Source organism: Phocoena sinus, chromosome 18, assembly GCF_008692025.1.
Source record: "Phocoena sinus isolate mPhoSin1 chromosome 18, mPhoSin1.pri, whole genome shotgun sequence".
Lineage (NCBI taxonomy): Eukaryota > Metazoa > Chordata > Mammalia > Artiodactyla > Phocoenidae > Phocoena > Phocoena sinus.
In genome coordinates, this window is record NC_045780.1 from 4,019,128 (window position 1) to 4,028,600 (window position 9,473).

At 44.0% G+C, this 9,473-nt stretch overlaps 1 long non-coding RNA gene across 1 annotated transcript; it reads right to left on the minus strand.

Moving 5' to 3' along the window:
- Positions 1-4,551: 4,551 nt before the first annotated feature.
- On the minus strand, positions 4,552-8,369 carry LOC116743344. The gene is made up of 3 exons (XR_004346741.1): positions 8,292-8,369; positions 7,591-7,853; positions 4,552-4,620 (listed from the first exon to the last, which is right to left on the minus strand). It is a non-coding gene; the product is annotated as an uncharacterized LOC116743344 (long non-coding RNA).
- Between the last annotated feature and the right edge of the window lie 1,104 nt (positions 8,370-9,473).

Here is a 9,473-nt window from a genome sequence, read left to right on the forward strand (position 1 = left end):
GGCTCGCCCTGCTCCCCTCCTCTGCTCTCCGGCCTCGGCGCGCTCCGTCTGGCTCCCCTCCCTCCCCCCCCCCGCCGCTGCGCCCTGGGTAGGTGCGCACCGCTGGGCGCCTCCCACGGAAGTTTCGGCCCCCGGGGCTGCGGAACAAGCCGATCGCAGCAGCCGCCCGCCCACCCGCGCGCCCGACCCCGACTCGCCCGCCGCGCCGCCGCGCCGCGCTCTTAAGAGGGCCTGGCGCCGCGGGCGCGCATGCGCGCTGGGGCCGCCCCGCCCTCGCCGCCCCAGGGGCCGCGAGCCCTTCACTTTCGGGCTGGAGCGGCCGCGGGCCGTGGGCTGCCGGGTAGAAAGGGCGCGGGAGACAACGGCGCTCGAGCTAACACAGCAACAGCAGTAACGGCAATAAGGGCAAACTCAACTTGCTTATTGCAGGTCTTAGGCGGCATTCACAGTTCGGATTCTCACAACTTCCCAAAGAAGGATGATAACTGCGCTCCATTTACGGACGCTGAAGTTGCCACTTAGACTCACTGTCCCTCCAGTTCCCAGCCCCTGATGTCCAGGCCACGGCCGGTCACTGGCCTGGGGCTGCGTGGTGGGCTCGGGCTTCTACTAGGTGGGGTGGAGACTTGCCAGATTAGGCCGCTGTCCGGATGATGTGTGTCGCTTTTCTTTCTAAATTTGGGCAGAGCGATTTATTGGATTTAAGCAGAAAGGTGCCTCGGCTCCACATTTGGCCCCGATGGTGTAGACAGCTGCGTGAAGAAGCAAACAAGGCTCCGACAGACCAGCAACGCGGCTTTGAGGAGGAGAGATTAATAGCTCCTGCCTTGCGGAAGCTGAAACAACAGGTGCTGATGCTATTAAAGCCGCCGTGATTATTTTTAAAGGATCTGGTGACCCTTCCGACACGGTCTGGAAGTCAGCGACCTGACATCTAGGCCCAGCCCGACCAGAAAAAGAATCTTGCATTTTTCTGGCTTCAGTTTGTTCATCTTTCAAGTGGAGCATAAGAGGTGCTGACCACTGAGGTTTCCCCCCCCCCAAGTCCGTGTCTATGGAACACAAAGCAATTTTATTCACAGCAAAGACGCCGCTGTTCAGACATGGTCGGGCACTTGGGCGGGCCGGGTCACCGCGCGGACTGGGGCAGGTTGGCTACCCTGCCACTCGCCCCACGGAATCAAAAGGAAAAACCGACCCTACGCCCTGGAAGCAAACCCCTTACTCTTTTCAGTAAACCTCTCTCCAAGCACTGCACTTGATTTCATTAGACTTTGTGGTGGGGGGAGGGGTATTTTTAGTTTCATAAAATTATGTATTTTAAATGCACCGGCCACGAACTTTTCTAAACCTAGTAAATGAACGAGATTTTAATATCGAATTATTCGTTCCACAACTACAAGCTAAGCGGTTACAGTATACCGCGTTCTGTGTTGGGTCCGGGGGGTTCTCCAAGAAGCCAGACGTCGTGGCCATTTCCTTCACACGGAGATGAAAGTCTCTGGAAATTGGACAGAGAGACAAAGAACTGAATAAGCAAAGATGGTACAAGTATTATAAAGCTACGATCGGTGATGTACAGGGTCAGTTTAAGCACATAACCCGGGGGTTATGTGCTGGATCCCTGGAGGCTAGCAGGATCAGAAAAATCATCAGAGCAACAGCACTTGGACTAGAAGAAGCCAAGGGAAGACTCAGTTTTTCCGATTTTTTTCTTAGAAAACATTGGTACTGCGAGCTAATGTATTGAAGGCTTACTCCACGCCAGACGCTGTGCTGAGTTTCACGTGCACATTTAATCCTCACAGCAACCCTACAGAGAAGACGTAACTACTCGCCTCACTTTGCTGGTGAGGATAACTTGCCCAGTCCTTACAGACAGAAAGTCACAGTCTGCCTGAACTCCAAAGCCTGCCCACCACGCTGCTGGTCGCCAGTCTCCACCACAGAAAGCCCGGAATTAACTGCTGACTCCACACGAATCACCAGATGGCCAGGCATCATTATTTTCCTATGGCACCATAAAATGACTGGGGTGGGGTTCAGAGGGTTAATACTTTTTTTTTTTTTTTTTTTGCCTTTGGGGAAAAAATTAATGCAAGGGAATTGTCCATTTCTTCAGACAGTATTTATGCCATATCCTCCTTCCACTATCCATTTATCCTCTTCTCCAAAGCACCCATGATTTGTCAGTTTATTGATGAAGAAAGCACTGTTGGCCATTTTCATACTGAAATTGATTTATGACCTGGTAATGCCAGAGCTTAAACCCAAGAAGTTTTTCCCGAATGGTTCAGAACCATTAGAATGGTTAGTCCACAATCAGCAGACTTGGAAGTGCAGAGCTTTGAGCAAATTCATCCTCGTTTTTACTGCTGTGTTCCCTTATTCCCTAAAAGTGAAGGAGAGGCCTGTTTCGTGGTTACTCAATGTGGTGGTTGCTTGTCATCAATGCTCATAGAGATTTTATACCACTCTGTTCCTCCCTCTGACTTGATTTTACTTTTTCTTTGTGTATCTAGTACGTTGTATTGAATTCTTTTATAAAATAAGTTGTCAAGTACTTACTGAGCATCTCTGTGGGAGATGCCACTGGGTCATATCAAGGTGGCAATGTTCCTTCCATAAGGAATTCCCTCACCATCCTTGACAGTCTTAAACTATTTTACTAGTCTTTTCTGAGCAACTGTAACTAGTTATCAAAACATACAGGTAGTAGTAATAATTTATTATAATCAAAACTAGATGTCAGGCAGTGTGCCAAAGTAGATTTAAACACCTATGAAGGAGTGCCCTCCTCCCTCTTAAAAAGTTGAATTCTGTAGACACTAACTGCAGAAGTATATTTTCAGTTTATTTTGCCTTTCAGTCTGTGCCCCCCTCTCTCTCTCTCTCTCTCTCTCTATATATATATATATATATGAATAAAATGCATTTTATCACCATCTACCGACTTTGACCTTCATGTTTTTGACTGCTCGAACTGAACTTGATTCTTATTGGTACCTCTGTTTTGCCTTTGGACGTTTTCCTCTTCAGTTTGTTAAGATGTTTCTTAGTACCTTTCACTCTGCTTGTTCATATAGGATTCCTAGCTGTGACATGGGCTGCAACCAACCCCATTTTAAAGCACTCACGTGTAGCATCAGCATATATGGTGAAAAAAACGACGTAGTCAGCTTTATCCTCGAATCTGGCTCAGTGCAGCAAGAGGCTCATGACTGCGAGAGGCACGAGGGGGAGGAAACCACTTCAGGTTGCCTGGTTCACAATCACTGTGATATGTGTGTCTTTTGAGTGGAATGAGGGCAAAATCACACACACTGTTTACATCGTTATTTCTCCCTCTCATTATTCTTTTTCCACAGTAGTTGAATTTACGTAATTTGAATGTGCAAATGACATACTTTCTTGATAAAACAGAGCAGCCGGAGGAGCTAAGTAAAACACTTATCCTTCTAAAACATAGAAAATCAGTTGCTCAATATTAGTGCATTGTTAACTTTAATTGTGACAGCTAACAGAATGTTATAGTTTACCTCTAGGGAAAAAGAAATACAACTGATTTAAAAACAAACCTCTGACATATCTTTAAAAGTACAAAGCCATAGGACTAAAGAAATGATTACTTATAACTCGGCTAACTGGAGTTGATGCAAATCACATGGAGGTAATCATATTTCCTTTGGCTTGCAGTTCTAAAAGCTGCCAGATCTTCAGTGATTTTCTGTGTATTGCAGGAAGAGCAGAGGTTCCTACCATCTGCACACGGTCAGCAGTCTGTTTAGGAAGAATGGCTTTCCCTGGGTTCATCCACTTCTCTCCCTCCTCTTTTATAAATAGTAGTACTGAAAACTCATATTTGGTTTACCAGAAGTTCTTTTAAGTTAAAGTGTTTGTGTTAACAAATGAGACCGCAAACCCAAACAAATATGTTAATTTACATTTCTTTTAATTTTGTCTTGTGGTTTACTTAACCTCACCTGAAAATAAAAACGGTCATAAAATTTTGGGAAAAAAAATCTTCCTTGTTGCTTTAAAAGTTTTTCATCTTTCATCCTCCTGTTTTTTCCTTGTAATTAATATACTTTCAGAAAAGTAATTTCCATACTTAAAATTCTTTTTCTTCTCATCTACTATTAACGTGAAACATCTGACATACTCTGCTCTCCCTGCCCCATCCTCACCCCTAACCCCAGAGTTTTTTGTTTTGTTTTGTTTTGTTTTTTATTTTGGGCTGTGTTGGGTCTTCGTTTCTGTGCGAGGGCTTTCTCTAGTTGTGGCGAGCGGAGGCCACCCTTCATCGCGATGCGCGAGCCTCTCACTGTCGCGGCCTCTCTTGTTGCAGAGCACAGGCTCCAGACGCGCAGGCTCAGTAGTTGTGGCGCACGGGCCTAGTCGCTCCGCGGCATGTGGGATCTTCCCAGACCAGGGCTCGAACCCGTGTCCCCTGCATCGGCTGGCAGATTCTCAACCACTGTGCCACCAGGGAAGCCCCTAACCCCAGAGTTTTACTGAAACATTTTTATTTCGATCTTGATGTTTACTATTGGTATATTTTCTTTTTGAAGATATGGAGTTAAAAACCACCCAGGACTTCTTCCAGTAATGCCAGAGTATCTAAAAGGGTGGCGTAAACAAAATTAACATAACGTCAAAAAGCCTGCAGCAAGTTTTTGCAAATCATATAGCTGAGAAGAGTCTAGTATCCAGAGTATATATACAACTCAACAACAAAAAGACAAACAACCCAATCAAAAAACAGGCAAAGGACTTGAATAGACATTTCTCCAAAGAAGATACACAGCAAGCATAGGAAAAGATATTCAACATCATTAGTCATTGGGGAACGCAAGTCAGAATCACAGTAACACTTCATAGCTACTAAGATGGCAATGGTGATAATAATAAACGGAAAATAACAAGGGTTGGAAAGCATGTTGAGAAATTGGAACCCGCACTTTGCTAGTTGGGAATATAAAACCACTGTGCATAACAGCTTGACGGTTCCTCAAAAGTTGGACACAGAGTTACCATATGACCCCGCAGTTGCACTCCTAGGTATACATACCCAAAAGAGTTGAAAACATATGTCCAGCCTGGCTCAGCCAAAATAAAAATAAATAAATATATATATTTAAAATAAAAGATAATTGGACAATATTTTAAATACTGTACACATAGCATCACTATTTATAATTGCCAAAAAGTAGAAACAACTCAATGTCCATCTACCAATGAACAGATAAACAAAATGTGGTCTATCCATACAACTGGAATATTATCTGGCCATAAAAAGGAATGAAATACACCCGCTACAACATGAATGAACCTTGAAAACACTATGGTAAACCAAAGAGCCAAACACAAAAAGGCATATAAGGTATGATTCCATTTATATGAAATGTCCTAAACAGGCAAATCCATAGCGACAGAAAGAAGGTCAGTGGTTGCCTGGGGCTGGGGAGGGAGGGCAGAAGGGGAAGTGATGGCTTGATGGGTACAGGCTTTCCTTTTGGGTTGAAAATGTTCTGCAACTAGAAATGGTGATAGTCACACAACCCTGTGAATCTACTAAGCCATATTAATGGTAAAATTTATCTTATGTGTATTTTACCACAATAAAGAAGAATCTAGAAAAAAAGATTGCAGCTGTGAAACTGGCCATCTAGCTGTGATGTCACATGAAGGTCCTGAAGCAGGTTCACTAATCCAGTCTCAAAACCCTATTCTCCTAATGATGAATGACACTGAAAGATGATCAGCTAAAAAGTTCTGTGTCACAGTCAGATACTTCTGAATGTAATTCCAAGCCTCTAAGATGAATGTTGCAAAACCTCCGTTATGGACTTAAATTATGTCCCACCCCCCCCACCAAATTCATAGGTTGAAGCCCTAACCCCCGATGTGACTGTACGTGGAGAGGCAAATACAGGAGGTGCTAGGGAGATAATCAAGGCTAAATGAGGCCATAAGGCCCTAAGCCAATAGGACTGCTGTCCTTCCAAGAAGAGGAAGGGATGCCAGGGGTGGACACGCACAGAAGAAAGAGCAGTAAGGACACAATGAGAAGACGGCCATCTACAAGCCAAGGCGAGAGGCCGCAGGAGAGACCAAACCTGCTGGCACCTTGATCTCAAACTTCCAGCCTCCAGAACTGTGGGACATAAATTTCCGTTGTCTAAGAGCCCTAGTCTGTGGTACTTTGTTATGGCAGCCTGAGCTGACCAATACATCCTTCCTTCCCTGCTCCTTCTAACCTACTGATGGCAGGAATGCATAAGACAACTGAGGTCTTCCTAAAATGTGAGGCAGCTTGAGTCATAGCCCTACACCTGTGGACCACATAGGGAGGAGCTGCAGTGACTGGAGTATGTGCTAGAAACAGTTTGAGGAAACTAGACATTCATTTAGAATACGGTACTTAAGGTAAATGTATGCTGATTCAAAATGGTTGGACAATTCTACTCCTGGGCATATGTCCAGACAAAACCTTAATTCTAAAAGATACACGTACCCCAATGCTCACTGCAGCACTATTCACAACAGCCAACAACCGTAAACAACCTAATGTCCATCAACAAATGAACGGATAAAGAAGATGTGGTATATATCAATATATACAATGGAATAGTACTCAGCCATCAAAAAGAATGAAATAATGCCATTTGCAGCAACATGGATGGACCTGGAGATTCTCATACTAAGTGAAGTAAATCAGACAGAGACAGACAAATATCATATGATATCACTTATATATGGAATCTAAAATGCGACACAAATGAACCCATCTATGAAAGAGAAACAGACTCACATAGAGAATGGACTCGTGGTTGCCAAGGGGGTAGGGGGTGGGAGAGGGATGGATTGGGAGTTTGGGATTAGCAGATGCAAACCATTATCTATAGAATGGATGAACAACAAGGTCCTCCTGCATAGCACAGGGAACTATATTCAATATCCTGTGATAAACCATAATGGAAAAGAATATGAAAAAAAGAATGCATATATATATAACTGAATCACTTTGCCGTACAGCAGAAATTACACAACACTGTAAATCAACTACACTTCTATAAAAAAAAACAGGCTGGAGAATGGGGTTGGATACCCCAGATCCAGGTTCAATTTCCCCCGAACGGTGTATTCATATCTCTATTGATATGACTGGGATTACGATTCCTTTTGTCTTGCTGTCTAGACAATAACTCCTTGAAGGCACACATCGAATCCTGTTCATCTTTGGGTCCCACAGTGTAGACTTGGAGCAGGCTTGGTTTATGAAGCACGTGCTATATGCCAGGCACAAAAATACTGAAGTGTTACTTTCAACGAACTGAATTCAATAAAATGCACCTAAATACGAAAGCCATTCTGAGTGTAGCAATTTGGAGATAAAATATCTGGTAAGACTAGGGTCCCAAACCTGGCGCTGGGGATGAAATCCTTGGACAGCGGGTTCAGAGGGAGGGAATTTCTAGTCGGAGCCTCCCAGGGCCCCGCCCCACAGAATACTTTTGAGGCTTAAGGTGAGAGTGGTTTGCAATGAAGGCAGATGAGGAAAGGAACAAGCTGTTTCCCGGGTGTCACCTGGTGACGTGGAAAAGTTTGCCGTCCACAGAATCGGTGGCAGCAGCTTGCCTCCTTTGCAGTGTTGGTGGCGGTGGACATCACCAGGCCTCCCACAGGCACGAGCCAGGTCACCGAGACTCTGGTTAGCACTGAGAGCCAGGGCTGGCCCACGATGCTGCCAGCCTCCGTGGGTACCACAAAGGCGAGTCTGAGAAGCACAGGGTCACTCTGCGGGGACTCCCACACCAAAGAGGAATTTCCGGGTGCAGCAGGGCTGGTCCCTGCAAAGCAAGACAAGGTGGAGTAATGTCTAATATTACGTCCCATGAAACGATGCTGTTTTACACAGACCTGGAATTGCATATTTTTAATTGAAATAATTCAAAAGGCACTTTGGGGTCATAGGTTCCTTGGGATTTCTGACTCTTAAGATCATCGTTTTTATATGCCTGGGTCATCGTAAAAAAAAAATCCCAATCATCCTGGGTGTTCAGATTTGGCGTAAACAGGAATCTCCTTCATCAAAGCTGCCCCACCAGTCTCCTGGTAAAAACATAAAAAGATAAAAGGACCACTGTGCTGCTTATTTGAGCAGAAACAGAATGATGGGATTCACAGTGCAGCCTCACAGCCCTCGTAATTATCCCTGTCCAAATACTTTAACTTTCTGAAACCAAGCCCTCCCCCCATTTTATGGCATCAACCTTTTTTGGGGGTACCTTTTGGATTAGTAAGAGATTTTCTTTGGCTTTTGCAAGAAGTCAACCGCTCAGGAAACAACTGAATTAAACTTCATATTTGTTTAAAAGTCCTTGGATAGCGCCTCACATCTGCGTTTCCTCAAAACGTCTCTGTTGAAAGAATAAAGGGAGAGCGCCCTGCATTGTGCAAGTATTCAAATGAGCAGAAAAGGGTTTGATGAGTTCCATGTCCTACAAATGTTAGCGTCCCAATTATACCTTAAGACGTGTTAAGTATTTCAGACCACTTTGCAGCTTTACAGCACTGAGGACACTTCTTGCTTGATAGTGTAAGTTCTCGTATAATGTAACTGTTCTCTGGACAGTCTCCAACTTGCTAGCCTTCATTACCTAATTAGAAGAAAGGGTTTTTTTTTTTTTTTTAACGTCTTTATGTTAGAAAATATGCTTGAATAGCTCTAAGACTGAAGCTCAGTCAGCTAATAAGGACCCCTGACTACTGAACATCTGGTATGTGCCAGGCATCGTGCTAACTTCTTTGATTATCATTACAGTATCTCTCCTAATAAGTTTGTTATTTAGTAAGCTAAAAAAGAAAGGTTTAAATTCATCTACGCTTCTAAAATTTCCAAAGAAGTTAAAAAGGAATTTCCAGCCTATGGAGAATGTCATCCAATTAATCTTAACACAAGTAAAATTAGGATTCCTTTCCCAGCCTTTATTGTCGATGAAGTAGTTTCTAACGTTACACAAATGAGATGTCCTAGCTGAAAGACGCCAATCACTGGCATTCTTAATTTCTATTACCAATTTCCTTCTTGGCGCACAGCAGTTTGATTTTGTAAGGTATACATATTTTCAGTTCCTTTATTTCTGGAAGTAGCTTGACTAGCTTTAGAGACACGAGGTCCAGAAGAAAATATTAGAAAAACAGAAAGCGGAAAGGTATAGAAAGACTTCAGGTGCTGAGGGAAAAAAAGGTGATGGAGTTTGCTTCAAAACTCCCTTTAACCACGCAAAGGATTATTTTAGGGGGGCCCTGAGTCTCCAGCACAGAGAAGGCAGACCAGAGGAAGTGGAGTCAGGTCAGAGTGTGATATTTAAAGCACAGTCTCTAACCAGTGTAGATGCAGAAGCAGTAACGCAAGAGAATGAAAAGAGGGGATGAAATTCCCCAGCCCCTAAGTTCCTTAAGAACTT